The sequence below is a fragment of the Eurytemora carolleeae genome, unplaced genomic scaffold (genome assembly GCF_000591075.1).
Source record: "Eurytemora carolleeae unplaced genomic scaffold, Eaff_2.0 scaffold659, whole genome shotgun sequence".
In the NCBI taxonomy this organism is placed as follows: Eukaryota; Metazoa; Arthropoda; class Copepoda; order Calanoida; family Temoridae; genus Eurytemora; species Eurytemora carolleeae.
In genome coordinates this window covers 171,338-189,704 of record NW_019396552.1, presented here as the reverse complement: position 1 = coordinate 189,704, position 18,367 = coordinate 171,338, and the positions used below count along the sequence as shown (strand labels likewise).

General features: G+C 31.4%; 1 long non-coding RNA gene across 1 annotated transcript; it reads right to left on the bottom strand.

Moving 5' to 3' along the window:
- Window positions 1-39: 39 nt before the first annotated feature.
- Window positions 40-1,825, bottom strand: LOC111705366 (uncharacterized). Its single transcript, XR_002765998.1, has 4 exons — window positions 1,746-1,825; window positions 1,042-1,129; window positions 454-519; window positions 40-121 (listed from the first exon to the last, which is right to left on the bottom strand). It is a non-coding gene; the product is annotated as an uncharacterized LOC111705366 (long non-coding RNA).
- Window positions 1,826-18,367: the final 16,542 nt, after the last annotated feature.

Below are 18,367 nucleotides of genomic sequence, written 5' to 3'. Positions count from 1 at the left end.
ATAATAATAATAATAATAATAATACTGACCTTGTAAGGGCTCTTATACCCATCCCCCCCTGTTCTCCAGTCCAATTATCTGTCTGTGTACGGTTTAAATCTGATAAACTATCAACTAAATCCTTAAAAAAATTAGTTTTTTAGGCATTTTTGAAAATACTGAATAAAACATTCATAAATGTACCCTTAAAAACCTTACTAAGTATTTTGTACAATGGAACTTGTTTCTGAAAATTAACGATTTCAGCCAACGGCAATTTTTTTTATTTAACTCAGGCATTTCAGATGAAACAATTGAAGAATTAAAATGATTTTTAGGCTAAAAAATCGAAAATTTCACTGCATTATAGTCCATCAGTTTTAGTAGGTTTTTTTTTTATGAACCTTTGAAGGAATTATGTAAATAATTTGTACTTAAATGTTACTATCAGTCCCTTTAAGAATAAATACTTACCTTAATATCTTCTTTATCAATCCCAGCCATATGCAGAAAATTCAGGAACCAAGATGTAGAAGCAACCTATAAAAACTCTCACGCTTGCGTTTAATTTAATTTTTTTAAAGGGAGTGACTGACTAGGAAGGGTGGTTGAACTGGGAGTGTAGTATTATCAAACAAAATTATTAGGATTACTCTCTTAAACTATCTTTATATGTCGTCTTTGCAATGAGATTCAAGGAAATCTTAGGCCAACGTTAGGGGTAAGAATCAAATATTACAGAAACAGATAACTGAAAAAGATTACCCAGTTTCTATGACAAGAGTTAATTTTTATTTATTTTTATTTTTATTTTATTTTATTTTATTTATTTTTTATTTTTATTTATAGAACAATAGTTGTTACGTTTTTCGTTTATGTTCTTGAATAATTTTCAAAAATTGAATCTTTTCAGCAAACCCCAATAAAGAGCCAGTTTTCGGTCTTTTTTAGCAATAATAGAACGTAAAATCGTTTAATAGTTATCAAATGAATGCTGATATTTTATTTTATAATACTGCACTTGCAGTTCATCAACATCATCCCTTTAAAGAATTGTTTCACCTTTGCTACAGGGCAGTAGATTATTCTATGAATTATATCCCAGACATCATTATGCTTCATGTGCACAAATAGATCCTCTTCAGGCCACCTAGACAATACTACAGTACAGTACATTGCAATGAAGTATAGTACAACAGTAAAGTACAGTGCAGTGCAGTACAACAAGTCAATCAATGATTCTACAAAAAATGAGTTCTGTTTGAAAACATGTAAGATTCTATTCTTTAAAAACTGTGATTTATATATCTTTGTTCTAAATTTAGATATTCTGAATTTATATTCAGATATTCTATATGCAAGATGACCTTTATATATCCTTATTCTCAGAGCATACCTGGTAACAATCCTACTCCTGTTCTATATGCAAGATGACCTTTATATATCCTTATTCTCAGAGCATACCTGGTAACAATCCTACTCCTGTTCTATATACAAGAATACCTTATATATCCCGCATAGATTAATTAATATAACAGATAGTACACTAGATGTCGTCTTTTCAAGATTTGGAGGATACTCGTCACAATAACCGAAGAATTACCAGAGAGAGAAAACCTGCTTCTATGCCAACTGTGCGAAACTCCTCTGGGCTTCTGCCTCAGGGTTATTGTGAACGAGTTTCATCCAAATCTTGAAAAGACGACATCTAGTGTCCTAACTGCTATTTTAATTAATCCCTACTAATGTTCTATATACAAGAATACCTTAATATATCCCTGTTCTCAGAGCACACCTTCTGAACCACCCTGCTCCTGTTCTTTAGTTCAACCTGGAACACCTTCCTATAATTATTAAAAAATCTTTAATGCACCCATTTGGTCATGGTTGTTCTTTTTTGTATATAGAGATTGTATAGAATAAATTTGACAGTAAAATTTTAACAAAAAGATGATGATTTTTTTAAATGGCTGATCGTGTGACCAAAAAGAAGGAAAACTTCAGGAGCACGTAATTAAAGATTCTAAACTGTATATTCTGATGCTTTAAGTTAGTCACCATATTCATATGAATCATTAAAAGACAAACAGGATTAAGGATCATTAAAAGAATTTCCTGAACGCAAAATCAAACTGATCTTCACCCTCCTCTCCATCCTCCTTATCTTCATTCTCAAACCCCTTATTAAAGTCAGCATTCTCATTGAACAGTCCAGAGCTGGTTTCATTTACAACTTTATTAAACTCAGACTCGCGGATCTGCCTGAAATAAAATGTATTTAGGAGGTAAAGAAAAGAATTACCTTAACAATTATTTTTGAAGGTCTATCACAAAACACGACTTTTATCGGTTTTATCCTATTAATAGTATTAATACCATGAGGCTAGTACCAATAAAACGCACAAAAGTGAAAATTATTAGACTGTATGAAGATATTAAGAATGATTTTTTCATACTATATATGCCAACATTGCTTGGCTCTTAAAGAAAACATTATTGAAATACGGTTATAAACAGAAAGATCCGGAGTTAATTGACAGTTAATCATACGACTTTACATGCATATATTAAACGCACAGGCAGACCACATTTTGGAATTGGCAGGACTTGGGATATTTTGTAATTAACGTTTCATTAATCATATTTAAAAATTAGATTGTAGTTGATTTGTACTGCTTGACTACTATATTTAGAATAGTAGGATTATATACCTGTAGATGGCTAGTCTTGCTTTACTACTATATTTCGGATATGTAGGAATATACCTGTAGTTGATTAATTAGTACTGCTTTAATACTATATGTAGGATAGTAGGAGTATACCTGTAGTTGATTAGTACTGCTTTACTACTATATTTAGGATATGTTGGAGTATACCTGTAGTTGATTAGTACTGCTTTAATACTATATGTAGGATAGTAGGAGTATACCTGTAGTTGATTAGTACTGCTTTACTACTATATGTAGGATTTGTAGGCGTATACTGTAGTTGATTAGTACTGCTTTACTACTATATTTAGGATATGTTGGAGTATACCTGTAGTTGAATAGTACTGCTTTATTACTATATTTAGGATATATAGGAGTATACCTGTAGTTGATTAGTACTGCTTTACTACTATATTTAGGATAGTAGAAGTATACCTGTAGTTGATTAGTACTGCTTTACTACTAAATTTTGAATAGTAGGATTATATACCTGTAGATGGCTAGTCTTGCTTTACTACTATATTTCGGATATGTAGGAATATACCTGTAGTTGATTAATTAGTACTGCTTTAATACTATATGTAGGATAGTAGGAGTATACCTGTAGTTGATTAATTAGTACTGCTTTAATACTATATGTAGGATAGTAGGAGTATACCTGTAGTTGATTAGTACTGCTTTAATACTATATGTAGGATAGTAGGAGTATACCTGTAGTTGATTAGTACTGCTTTACTACTATATTTAGGATAGTAGAAGTATACCTGTAGTTGATTAGTACTGCTTTACTACTAAATTTTGAATAGTAGTATACCTGTAGTTGATTAGTACTGCTTTACTACTATATCTAGGATAGTAGGAGTATACCTGTAGTTGATTAGTACTGCTTTACTACTATATTTAGGATAGTAGGATTGAAGATGCATCTCAAGGTTTATAAACACTAAAGGAAGAGATGCAATCAGACAAAACATCTCAAAAATCTGAGCAAAGCAACTTTTTTCATTCATAATAAACTATTGATGCTTTTCTACAAGAAGGGTGAGAGGAGAAAATGACACCTTTGTGGTCACGGTATGAGGGGTATCCTGTATATGGGTAGAACCGGATGGATTAAAACACGTAACGTGCGATTAATACTATTACGTATTTCTCTCCAATAATCGGAGAATCGGATTTACTTTATCTAAAGGGACCGTTTTAAAATGACCCATATTAGGGGTTTTACTCGAAATTCCGTTGCGTAAAATTGCGCGGAATTTTTCGGAATTGCGTGGAATTACGCTGTACAATTAAAGGGCTCCCAATTGCGTGCAAGTAAAATCTCCACTTGCGTTGGAAACCCTACCATTCATGCAAAGAGGAGAACGCACTATTCACATCGGTAGAAAGAGTATTTAAAACAACTTGAAAAACGAATTATCAACAATCAAAAGGGTATCAGTCAAAGGTAGAAAGGGTACTGTTGTTAATCGAACACGCCACTTACTGGCAGCTGTAGTCAATTTGAACATCCGAGCCGGGTCAACCTTTCCGGTTCCAGTTTGTACTATACAGCATGGACATTGGGTTAATACAGCAGACAATCAAGAGGACTTATAGCCGGTGCAACAAGGTTGACGAGGTCAGACTTTATGCTTCATATAAGTTGAATTTACTTTTACTAAAGGGGCAGAGGTGCGTGCACTACACAGATGGAGCGTCACTAGAAATTACGTTTACAGTTCCTTTAAGTGGTTCAAGGCCGAAGCTGTTTTTTGTTTCGATTCCATTTTTTGAAATGGTGCTGACGGTTTACATCATCAACTACATGGTCGGATTAGATGTATAATGTAAACATTGATAGAGAAATCTGTCTAGGCCTTTGTTTTTTGATTTCTTCGACCCTAAACCCCTTTCATAAAATATTTCGAATTTTTTACGTATCTTCAAAATGAATATATGACACATTGATAACATCTTTTTCTTTAATTAAAATAATGATTTTAAAACCAACGTAAAAAAAAATTTCTTTCTGAATAGAAACGGAAATCAGGTTTTCATCAGCATTATTCACAAATACAGCAATTGAGTATTGTCACTAAAATTTTCTCGTCCCTTTATCTTTGTAACCTAATGTCGTATTTACCTTACTTTGAATTCTATTAGATCAGAGATCAAATAATCTAAGTTTGAATTATCTATGGTTTACAACATCAGGTTGCAAAGATATATGGATATAAAAATTTTAAGTTTGACAAAAACTCAATTACTTTTCTCAAATATGTCATAGAGACAATTATGCCATTTGAATTGAATATATTATATGCAAGTAAACCAAAGTTTTTCAAAACAACCGATGTCAATCGTCTACATTTTCTTATATTTACATGAATAAAAAATTTCTTCATAAGTTTATTTAAAGAGATTGGTCACTTAATTGAAAGTTATATGTACTTCAGTGCCAATAATTATAAGGAGTTTTTTGCAGGAAAAAAGAATGAAATATATTTAAGAGAGGAGTAGGGCCGGGGGGGGGGGGCTTGTTATATACTTAATAAATACCTTAAGAATAAAAGCTTTAGAAGGCGATATATAAACATTTAGTGGATTAATCTAATATTAATATCTTGGAAATATTATTTGTTGTAACAATGAATTCTCTTCACAAAGTTTAAGGAATTGAGTCTTTGATAAAAAATCTGATTTTCTAATCCTTTATCTTTGTAGCATAATATTGCAAACCTTAGATAGTTCAGTATAAATTCTGTTAGATAAAATAATCTAAATTTGACATATCAAGTTGCAAAGATACAGCGAGGAGCAAATTTGAGTTTGTGGCAAAGACTTAACTCCTTTCCCAATCATAACTGCGAATTTTGACACAACGCAAAATGTTTAAATAAACTTTTGATGAAAACGATGGTATTATCAAACCATTATAAAAAGAGAAAGAAATTGCTCCCTGCTTATTTGTGTGGAACAGTCGCACCCAATTCATCTTGTTTCTAGGAACAAAAATATATGAAAAAACATCTTTTTTTGGTAAATTTGCACTAAAAAACATCCAGGTTCAAGATATTCGGAGACAGAATTAATCGATGAAATTATGTAAAATTGTTTATTTCCCAATAAAAGTGAATTTTCTTTATGACTTGACTTTCCATTTTCATTTATCTTTTTATTTTAAAAGTGAAAAATTATGATTTCTCTTCAATTATTAATTAATAGAAATATTTGACTCTAGGTCTAAAGATGAACTGGAAGAAGCAACATCCACTTAATCCCGGGTCAAACAACCTAAACAGTTAATCAGACAATTCTCAGATATAGGTGTACACAAATACAACAGGTTATTAGACAATTCTCTTACATGGGTGTACACAAATACAACAGGTTATCAGACAATTCTCAGACATGGGTGAAAAATACAACAGTTAATCAGACAATTCTTAGATATTGGTATTCACAACTGCAATAGTTTATCTCACAGTTCTTAGATATAAATGTACACAAACTATGTACAACAGTTTATGAGACAATTCTTAAATATAGGTGTACACAACTATAACATTTTGTCAGACAAGTCTTATATATAGATGTGCACAATTACAACAGTTGACCAGATAATTCTTAGATATAGGTGTGCACTACTACAACAGTTTATCAGACAATTATTAGATATAGGTGTACACTACTACAAAAAATTTTCAGACAATTCTTAGATATAGGTGTATACTACTACACCAATTAATCAGACAATTCATTGAATTAGGTAAGCACATCTACTTCAGTTGATAAGAATTATTAGACATTATAGTTGTACACTACTACAACAATGATTAGACAAGTCTTATACATAAGTGAGCGCACTTACGTAATTGTTTCATAATTGGTTCTGACGTAATTGTTTCATATTTGGTTCTGAATCTTATGTTATGGAAACCTTCTGTTAAATGCTTTTTGCTATAATACCTACTCAACATTCAATTATAGCATACTTTCCAACTTGTTCGGCCGATACTTTTTAATCATATTGAATATCTCTGAATGTTTAAAACTTACAAACTATTCTTAAAACTATTGTATGTTGTTTTGTATTATCCTCTGTTATGTCTTGTTTAACACCAAGAGATAACTTCTACTAAATCATATTCTTGTAAGTTTATTAAACTACTAGCTTGGGAACCCAGCGTTGCCCAGGAAAGTCATAGTTAGTCCCACCAATTAGCCGCACTTAGTCGTATATTACAATTTTAACTATTTTTTCCCTATTTTTATAATCTCAAAACCAAGCTATGAACGTTCTTTCTTGTTCCCCAATCAACATTTGAGGAAAATCGGTCCAGGGGTTCCTGAGTTATGATCGGACAAACAAACAAGCAAACAGAAAAACAGAGATTACAACTTTATATATATATATATATATATAGATCTGAACCATGTCTGATGAGAAGATTGAAAATTTGTTTGAAGGGACTTTAAGCATAATTTCAATTGACCTTCCATACAAAAATGCCATGCCAGATTCACAACGGAAACCTTTCAACTTTTGACAGATCAAGGATAAGAGAAATTTACAAAACGTATGTATTCGTCGATAACTCAATTTTTTTCAATTATAATACATCATACACCGAAATGTTAAATGAATTTTTTTTTTTTTACAATATTTAGGTTTTGTTGAAAAAGGTTTCACATAAGAAATATCTAGCATATAATAAAATTTACAACAATTCGCGTTTTTGCGGATAATACATTTTTCACTCGAATTTGTATTTATTTCGTCATCCTTGAAGAATTTAAGGTTTAAAAGGTGAATCTGGTATGGACTTCTTTACATGGAAGGTCACTTAAGAATTACTCTTAAAGTCCCTTTAGTACCAAAGTTGTACTTGTTTAACACCAAGATCTAAAACTTGTTTAACACCAAGATCCAAAACTTATTTAACACCAAGATCCAAAACTTATCTAACACCAAGATCTAAATCTTGTCTAACACCAAGATCTACATCTTGTCTAACACCAAGATCTACATCTTGTCTAACACCAAGATCTACATCTTGTTGCCTGATTGAAACCTCATCTAGATATAGAGGTTGGATAAGATGGGATGGAAATTGCAGTTAAGTATAAAAGATATAATCTGTGTATACACTTTACAGGATGGATTAGACCATGGTCTACAGAACCAGAGCGGAGAAACAGATTATAGATAATTTCAAGGGACTGTCCGTATATGTAATTTCAAGGGACTGTACGTATATGTAATTTCAAGGGACTGTACGTATATGTAATTTCAAGGGACTGTACGTATATATAATTTCGAGGGACTGTACGTATATGTAATTTCAAGGGACTGTACGTATATGTAATTTCAAGGGACTGTGCGTATATGTAATTTCAAGGAACTGTATGTATATGTAATTTCAAGGGACTGTACGTATATGTAATTTTAAGGGACTGTATGTATATGTAATTTCAAGGGACCGTGTGTATATGTAATTCCTGGAACCAACTCAAGAACCATAATGTCATTTTTTTGTTTGTTCGTGTTCTTGCTGTAAATTAGCAAGTCTGATTTAAAACGGTACTTTGTGTCCGATCAGGGATGACAAAGGAATCTGGTGTGATGAAATTTCTATTTAATCTAAACTATTTATTAGTTGTAATGTAACACCATAATAGGATCAACATAAACATAAAATCACATTTTTAGAAGAAGAAAAAATTCCGTTGGAAAATCGAAATTTTTTTTCTCGAAATACCTCTCCGAAATTTAGAAACCCTATTGGAAACTTTTGTATTAAAACGCTAAAATAAATAACCTAAAACCAATTACTGAAAATATTAAGTGTGTCGCATATCTCGGTAATTACTTGTTTCAAGAAATGCTGTCTTAACTGGTTCTCACTTCTCAGGACGATTCACGTTGCTGAGAAGTTAAAGAAAATACAAATGAGTGTAATCATTAAGGATTTTAGTTTAAATTATTACTATTATTTAACAATTAAATGCTTTAAACTTAATAAAAACGAATTCCTCTTTTGTGTTTTTTTTTATTCTCAATAATCTTTAATTGTCGTTCAACAAACTTTTGTTCATCAATTTTCAAAAAACAAACTCAAATTTTCTAATCCCCATATCTTTGCTACCTTTGAAATTTGACACAACTTAATTTAAAGTTTGAAATATCTAAAGTCTACAACATTGGGTTGCAAAGATATTGTAATTAGACAATCAGAGTTTGTGGCAAAGACTCAAAATTCCTTTCTCATAAACTTCATTTTTTTATTTTTATGAAAAATAGAAGAATTTACATATTTGCAGAGCCAAAGATATATTTCTAAACTATCCCTTTAAATTTCAGAAGCCGTTATTATGTACTAGCCTGGCTTTCTATTGAATTTTTACGATAATGATACACAGTATGCAGATGAGGTTGCATGCGCTCTATATTGACCTATAGTTGCCCCCAATCAATCTCCTCACCTTTTTATCTCAAACAAGATCGAGCTTGTTAAAAGTGTAAATGTGTGTCCCAAAAAAATCAGATAACTATAAAAAAATTAAATGCGCTGTTTAAATAATGGGGTTTGAATTTTTTGTTTGCAAAATGTGTTTAAACGCAATGAGAAAAATTTTAGATTCAAATTTTAAATTTTCCTTCTCACGCTATTATATACTAAATGCACACTTACTTTATCTTCAGTTTTAATCATGGGTTATCAAGATAAGGAGACCCAGAAAACATTGGCTGAAGACTGAAAGTCGTCATTAATCAATGGGGCATTCTCTCCATGGTTCTGGTATATATATTATATTATTATTATGATTTAAATAATCCTCATTTTCAAATCCTTACTTTTTATATACGAATTGAAACGCATAAATTACAAATATTTCCTATTTTTACAAGTTCAGAAGATTCAAATTTACGAAATCTTCAGAAACTCTTCCCACATGCAGCGGTTTTTTTCTCTCCCACATGCAGAGGTTTTTTTCCCACATGCAGAGGTTTTTTTCCGAAATGCAGAGGTTTTTATCCCACATGCAGAGGTTTTTCCCACATGCAGAGGTTTTTTCCCACATGCAGAGGTTTTTTTCCCACATGCAGAGGTTTTTCCCATATGCAGAGGTTTTTTTCCCACATGCAGAGGTTTTTTTTCCGACATGCAGAGGTTTTTTCCCACGTGCAGAGGTTTTTTTCCCACATGCAGAGGTTTTTTTCCCACATGCAGATGTTTTTTCCCGCTGAATTTGGTTTCGGGGAAAATACGTAGATGACAATTTAGTGAAAAGTTTTAATATGTCAAAAAGCTTGCAAAATGCAAGTTAATGTCCTATTTTCTTTTTTTCTCCAAATAATTCTAAATTTTATTTTGGTTGGACAACCTTTGTTAGATTAGACTTCAACATAGATTAAAGACAAGTTACACATGTCATCTTTCAGGGGCACGGGCGAATACAAGAGGGGGGGGGGGTCTATGGATTCTGAGCCCCCCAGTAATTCGTGAAAAGTAGGAACAATTCATGGAAAGTAAAAGTATAAGTCCGCCATTGGACAAATTTGGATTAAGGTGGTTTCCAAGTTCGATTCACATCTATTAGAAAAGATGCCAAAGGTTTAACCTTTTCTATTTGACCAAATCAGGTTAAAAGATATGACAAAAGTTGTTATTTTTTATCCCCGTTTTTGATGAAAATCAAAGCCTGATAAAAAGGAAAAAATTCCAATTATAGTGCCGGAAGCATATTTTTTTCCGTCTAAAAAATTGAGTTCTTATATTTTATATCCGCAAAAGCGTTTTAGTTGGTAAAAACTTTGTTTGTATGCGCATTTATATTTAATGGCGATGTAACATGCTTGATGGCAAACTCATAGAATTTTTTCTAAAGGACTTGTCCGGAAAACTCCTGAAAACCAAGTTATCGAAGTGCTTACATCACACGAAAAACAGTTGCGGCTCGAGCCCTGCATTTGTTATAAATTAAACAATCCAGTTGTTCTAATTACTAGCTGAAGGGCCCGGCGTTGCCCGTGGACAAAAAATAAAAATAAAAAATAGAAAAAAATATGATTTTTTATTAGCCTATAACAACCCCCGGCCACCCATGAGTGTGCACAAAAAAAAATCAGCCCAATCGGTCGAGCCGTTTGGTCGGCTATTTGCAACATATATATACATATACGAATGTCTTGTTTTATTATATAGATTATAGAAAAAGGAATTTCCCTAAGAGCAAAACATCTATAAATGTTAATATAAACGGGGTCATACTTTATAATTACACAGAACATATAAATATGTATATAATAAATATACTTATATCGAATATAGCAGAATAATTAATGATATTATTGCTTTAAATGATATTTTCTGAGTGGGTTTAGAACACAAAAACAGATTTGTTTGTTGATCCAGAAAATAATAAACAAACAAAAAATAAAGAGTTATTGGTGCAAGAATAAAATGTTAGGAACCTTTACTAAAATTACTTTTAAAAATTGTATAAAACTAAATTGATAAAAGTTTGAATACCAAAGGAACTAATTACTCGCCTTATATCTTTGCAACCTAAGCCAAAGAAAGCGTAGACTTGGGGTTTAAATAGTTAAACCCGTTCATTCGATTTAGAATTTTTTAGATAAAAAAATAATAAATTAAAAAACGCAAAAATCTTGTTTTTTAATAAAAAATTGTTAATTTTAAAAAGTTTCTTTAAATGAACTTTGAATATATTTCTGTACATAACCTGCCTGTTCTGGCCTAACCATATAGTTTATCATTATTAGTAAAAAGAGAATCATGAATATACGGCAACAGCCAATATAACTTTTGTACTGTCGTCTCTGAAGTCTCATCCTTTGTTAGGAACTCTCTGTATTACACCCTAACCTTGACCTAGCACTTTAGTATGCCGAGTCCATTAGCGCCTGATCCAATCAGGGTTCAGTCATGTGTTGGGTGTCTATTCTGAACCAATAGAAATAGTATGGCGGTAAAATCTATCTTTCTATCAATCTCATCAATTAGATATAAATCTTTAAATCGGCGCTATCAGTAAATTTACTTCTACTGAGACTATGGTGCTAGTAACATAATAAACATGAGATAAAGACAACTTTTTAAATGATCTATATACATTCTTCATAATCCTAACCTTGAAATAAATTTAAATTAAAACTTTAATGTTGTTATAAATGACTATACCTATTATTGAAGGAATGTAACGTATGTTAAATAAAATTAATGTGACCTGAAATTAAATATTTTGTGGTTGCAGAGTAAATGTTTGAACTGAAGAGAAGTGGAAAAATTGCTTTAATGACATTTGATTTAAAACATTTAACAAACGGAATTCAAATTTATTTTATACTTTTACTAAAACGCATAAAATTCTAAAAATTTAATTAAAACTGTGTGCATGTTTTTGCATACCACACTTGTAAGGCGGGTCCATTAGCGCCTGGTCCAATCAGGGTTCAGTCATGTGTTTGTTGTCTATTCTGAACCAATATAAATTGCATGGTGGTGTAACATCTATCTTTCTATCTCATTACTCAATTAGAGATGAATACTTAAATCGGCGCTAAACAGTAACCGGGGAAATATTTACTTCTACTGAAACTTAAGTGATACAATAGCATGCAGACTTCTTTGCGTTTTTGTTCGAGCTTGTGGGGATTTTAAATAGATGGCGATTTTCAGAATATGCAGGTTGCAGCAGAGACAAAAAAAGAAAATGAATTTAATTCAACATTTTTTTTAGATAGAACAAACGACTACATAATATATATTTATATTGGTCATTATTTCTCAGATACATATGTAAAGGGTATCTTTGATATTTAATTTATACTTAAATAGACAAAGATTTAGTTTCCCCGGTTCCCGTCATAACATTGAAAAACTGAAATAATTTGAAGTCACACAATTTAAGTTATTTTCCGTTAGATTTTGATTTTTCTGCTTTTCTCTTTAGGAAGTAAGTAGTTGAGGAATGTCATTGCGTGTTCCCCTTTTTCTGATGTAGAATAAAATATGCTGGGGTCAGAAAAGTAAAATATGCTGGGGTTAGATAAGTAAAATATGCTGGGGTTAGAAAAGTATACTATGTTGGGGTTAGAAAAGTAAAATATGCAAAGGTTAGAAAAGTAAAATATGCCAAGGTTAGAAAAGTATAATAGGCCGGGGTTAGAAAAGTAAAATATGCCGGGGTTAGAAAAGTATAATATGCCGGGGTTAGAAAAGTAAAATATGCCGGGGTTAGAAAAGTAAAATAGGCCGGGGTTAGAAAAGTATAATATGCCGGGGTTAGAAAAGTATACTATGTTGGGGTTAGAAAAGTAAAATATGCTAAGGTTAGAAAAGTAAAATATGCCGGGGTTAGAAAAGTAAAATATGCTGGGGTTAGAAAAGTATAATATGCCGGGGTTAGAAAAGTATACTATGTTGGGGTTAGAAAAGTAAAATATGCTAAGGTTAGAAAAGTAAAATATGCCGGGGATAGAAAAGTAAAATATGCCGTGGTTAGAAAAGTAAAATAGGCCGGGGTTAGAAAAGTAAAATATGCTGGGGTTAGAAAAGTATAATATGCTGGGGTTAGAAAAGTAAAATATGCTTGGGTTAGAAAAGTAAAATAGGCCGGGGTTGGAAAAGTAAAATATGCCGGGGTTAGAAAAGTAAAATATGCCGGGGTTAGAAAAGTAAAATAGGCCGGGGTTAGAAAAGTAAAATAGGCGGGAGTTAAAAAAGTAAAATATGCTGGGGTTAGAAAAGTAAAATATGCTGAGGTTAGAAAAGCAAAATATGCCGAAGTTAGAAAATTAAACATATATTTAACACAGGTTATTAGGCTGAAGGGGTAATTTTCTGTTAAATTAATAATACGTAGTAGCTTTGAGGTGTATGTTCCTATAAGTTGAATATTGTATTTTGTTTCAATTTTTGACGTGAATGTAAATAGTTTAACTATAGAGGGCCGACGTTTTACAGCGACCTAATCATAGAGGTCTGACTTTACAGACTTAGTTCACTTTAGAGTACTAACTACACACGGAATTCATCATGGAAGACCAATATAAAGACCGATTTGATCATAGAGGCATGACTTTACAGGCTTAGTTGACCATGGAGGACTAACTATAAAGACCAAAGTAACCATAGAGAAATAAGTTTACAGACCAAACTAACAATACAGCACTCGTAGAGCAAAATCTAAATAGAAGATTTGATGCTACTGTCATAAATCTGACAAGAAATTGCTTTCTATTTATTTAATCTTTGGAAACATTTTTGAATATACACAGTTCTTGTGCAGCTCTCGTTTCTATCGCTAAAATATTTTTTACGTTATTTGGTTCACTCGAGTACTGAGTCTAAAACTAAAGAATGCGCGAGTTTTAAGTTATGATTTTGGTAAAATAAATTTAATCCCAGACGCAAACTACATCGTACAATGGGTTATTTAAATACGCAATCGCTGCAACATTTTGTAGAGAATAATGGTTGAATGATTGAAAATGATGCGAGACTGCAAAGGTTTCCCGGGGTTAAATATTTAACTCGTTGATTTTGATGAGTTAATATTTAAGCTCAAGCTTAAAGTTAAGATGTAATTAAAGTCACGAGCGGCGTTTCAGCTGTAACTTAACATTTAAGCTATAACTTTCCATTCTTTAGTTCGGGACGTTTTTAACTTTCACAAATCTTTTAGCACCCTGGCCCCCACAAACCTAAACCGCCCCCTCCCCCCAAAAAAATTATTTTTCCTCTACAAGTACGTTGTATGTAAACATACATTTATGAAATAATTAATATCATAATTGGTATAATTAATGAAAGAAAAAGAAATACTAAATATAATACTTGTGAAACAATTATTACGTCGACAAGTGGATTAATTGATTGAACCCACCAACATTAGTTCAGCGTCTACATGTTTACTCTGGATAGGCAAATATTATAAACATATCTTTAATATGCCATGCATAAGCAAGCATAGTATATCCAGAAAGAATTATTTGTAAAGCAATACTAGGAATTTACAAAGAAAATTTTATTATCTAATTCTAATAATTCTTGAAAAAGTTTTTTTCTAACATAAATGAACAATTTTGGCAAACATACTTCTGCGTCCACCGTTAATTAATTTTACTTTGTTAATTTTTTGCCGCGGCTCCGCACATTAATTTTTAACTTTGAAAAAAGACTTTTGTTTTTGCCACAAATTCATATTTTATCTTTGCAATCTGATATTGTAAACTTGATAAAGCAGAATTCATAGTGTGCCATATATAAGGTCAACAATATTTGGTTGCAAAGAGTAGGAATGGCAAAAATCAGAGTTTGTGACAAAGACTCAATTCCCTCAACCTCCTGATATTCAAAAATACATTTAAGATTCCATCTAAATCTATTTTGTTAATCCTAATACTAATAATACATTACTGGAATGTGTTCTGATAATCTAAGGATATAAGGGTTTAATGTTTATTTAATAGAATTAAGAGATCTGTTCGAGGTAGCATACAATACTTTTTCTATCAGAATACATTATACGGAAAAGATATGCGGATTTCTAAAGCTTTTGTAACCTTTTACACACAAATATTCAAAGAAGTTTTATTACAGAAATGTGCGCGTAATTATTCCGTTTTTTTTTATAAAAATGTGTGTCTTCTTTCCACAATTTGCCATAAAAAATATTGTGAAAGAAAAAAAAACTAAAAATGATAATTTCTCTTTTGCTAAAAATAAACGCTCCACTAAAGCTTAATCATGTAAAAAAAATTAAATTGAACGAAAAATTTAAATTTAAAAATAACAAACATATAAGAATTATTAAGAATGAAACTGGATAAATGTTCTCATGTTTAATCGTAAAATTAAAACTTGAGGAGCTCAACATGTTGTACTAGTAATGTCGCATGAATTTAACCTTTTTCTTTTCAGTCTATTTTGCTGTGCTATGGGAACAAAAAATCCCAACTTATTATTAATAATATATTTAAAACTTTTATTTTTTCTATTTCTTTTTCAAATTTAGCAAATACAAAACTAAAACTAGAATTTTTGTGTTTTATTTCTTTTAGTGTCCTTCAGTATTTAAATATTTTTAGATAAACATTCTCTCAAATATTTTATGCATTACGTACAAATCAAAATCTTTTACATGCATAGGGATTCTTGGTTAAAGTTATTTGTGGATTTATACAGCAAAAGCACTGAAGGAATTGACAGAATTGATTTTGAATTAAAACAATTCATAGAATACATTTAATTTGAAAACATTTCATTTAAAAACATTTGATTTGAAAACATTTCATCGTTGAATATTTTATTGTTAAACATTTTATAGATTAAACGTGCAATACAGGGTGTCCCAATAAACATGGGTATTCAGTGACGAATTCGATATCGTCTTTTTAAATAATTCTTTGATTTAGTATAGTGATACCTGCTGAGAAAGCTGTAATCTGTAAGAGTATCGTCTGGCTATGTTCACATTTTGTTTGTTTATGTTTTGAATGCATACAGTTGTACTTAGTAAAACAAGAAAATTACAGCATACAAACAGAGTAAACTTGTCCGTCTTCACGTTCATCTTGCGGAGACATTATAGACACATCTTTACAGCCATTTACCGTATTCATTAAATAAACTCTAGAAAACATAATAATGTTATGCTTTGGAAATTAGTATTACAATGCTAATTCTTACCAAAGACGATATCGAATTCGTCACTGAATTTCCCTTGTTTTTTAGGACACCCTGCATAATAAGAAAGACAATTTTTAAAAAGGAAATAATTAATTTTATCTTTTAAAAATCTAGGAAATGTCCTTTCTATGAAGATTCCTTTTCTATGAAATCTCCTATCTATTAAATGTCCTTTCTATGAAATCTCCTATCTGTTAAATGTTCTTTCTATTAAATATTCCTGCTATAAAATGTCCATCTATCAAATGTCTTTCCGTTTTTTTTTCTCCCAACACCATTTATAAGAATTTGCAGGCATACAACTTTCTTTTATTTCGATTTTAATTTTAATTTTGCAGAATATTTTTTTGCTTTGATGAATGGATTGATCATTGAATGTGAGCTGGTGTATTCTGGATAGTATATAAATGATTATAGTAAATAGATTATCTCACCCCCCCCCCCCCACACACACAACACTCTTCATTGTTTTCAACGCACTCGGGACCTTTATCCGGGGAAAGGATGGTTTGGGGAAAACGATCTTTGGGGGAAGGGGGGGGGGGTAACTCGGAGTGGGAGTTTTTTGCGTTTTTTTTTAACTCTTTCCATGTACGATGAATGCCTGTACAATAACGATGACAACTTTTATTCCATAACAGTTATGTGCTACAGAACCTTTATGGAATATAAAATATTAAATTAAAAATTAAAAATTAAACGTAATACAATCTTTCAAACTATAAATTCTAAAAAATCTAATATGTAATAAATTTTCTTCTATTGTATCTGCAGTAGAAATTCGCAAGTCACTTTTGCAGAGAAACCACATTTCAAAAGAACGGTCTCCTAAAGAGTTAAAAAACATTAGTAACTAAACTAACTCTTTTAAGGCTGCCGTTGTTAATCAGAAATGCCACTTAAAAAAATATAGACTCATGTAAAATAACAACTACAGTCTTTTTCAGAAAATAGCATAAACCCATCCCACACAAAGGATACAATGCTATGCTGTAATAGGTTAGATAAGGGGGGATTATATATTTGAAGAGAAAAGAAAAATGATAAGGGAGAGCTAGGGGAGGGAAAAGAGGATAAAAGTAGGAAAATAAAAAAGAAAAAGTCTGAACGTAAAAATACTTGAGATAAAACATTAATGATCCAAACATCCCCTGATCCTCACATTTTTCTTTATTGTCTCAACTATTTTCAGATCATTGGGTTGTGTTCTCATTGTTCATTGTTCGTCTGCACGTGTCATAAAGTGTCTGTTTAATTTTTTCAAAAATCATTTTTTGAATTTGTGATTCTACTAGCTTTTCCTGGAAACTAAACTTTCTCTTTAACAGTATCTTCTTTACTAGTAGCTAAACCCTCTATATATTCTTGTAAACTACTAGCTTGTATAGATACCCTCTATATATTCTTGTAAACTACTAGCTAGTATAGATACCCTCTATATATTCTTGTAAACTACTAGCTAGTATAGCTACCCTCTATATATTCTTGTAAACTACTAGCTAGTATAGCTACCCTCTATATATTCTTGTAAACTACTAGCTTGTATAACTACCCTCTATATATTCTTATAAACTACTAGCTAGTATAGCTACCCTCTATATATTCTGTGCTAGCTTGGGAACCCAACGTTGCCAAGGTTACTCAGAGTTACTCCCGCCATTTACCCGCACTTTCTTGTAAATTGCACAACTTAAAATCTTAAACCAAGCTAAGAACATTATCAAAATTTGAGGCAAATCGGTCAATGGGTTCCGTCTATATATATTCTGTATACTACTATAGCTAGTAGCTACCCTCTGTATGTTCTTGTAAACTACTAGCTAGTAGCTAAACCTTCTATATATTCTTACATACTACTAGCTAGAATCTACTATATTCTTATATTAGCTTGGGGACCCAGCGTTGCCCAGGGTAGTCATAGTTACTCCCATCGTATATCCGTACTTGGTCGATTTAACAGGGAAACTAATTGTT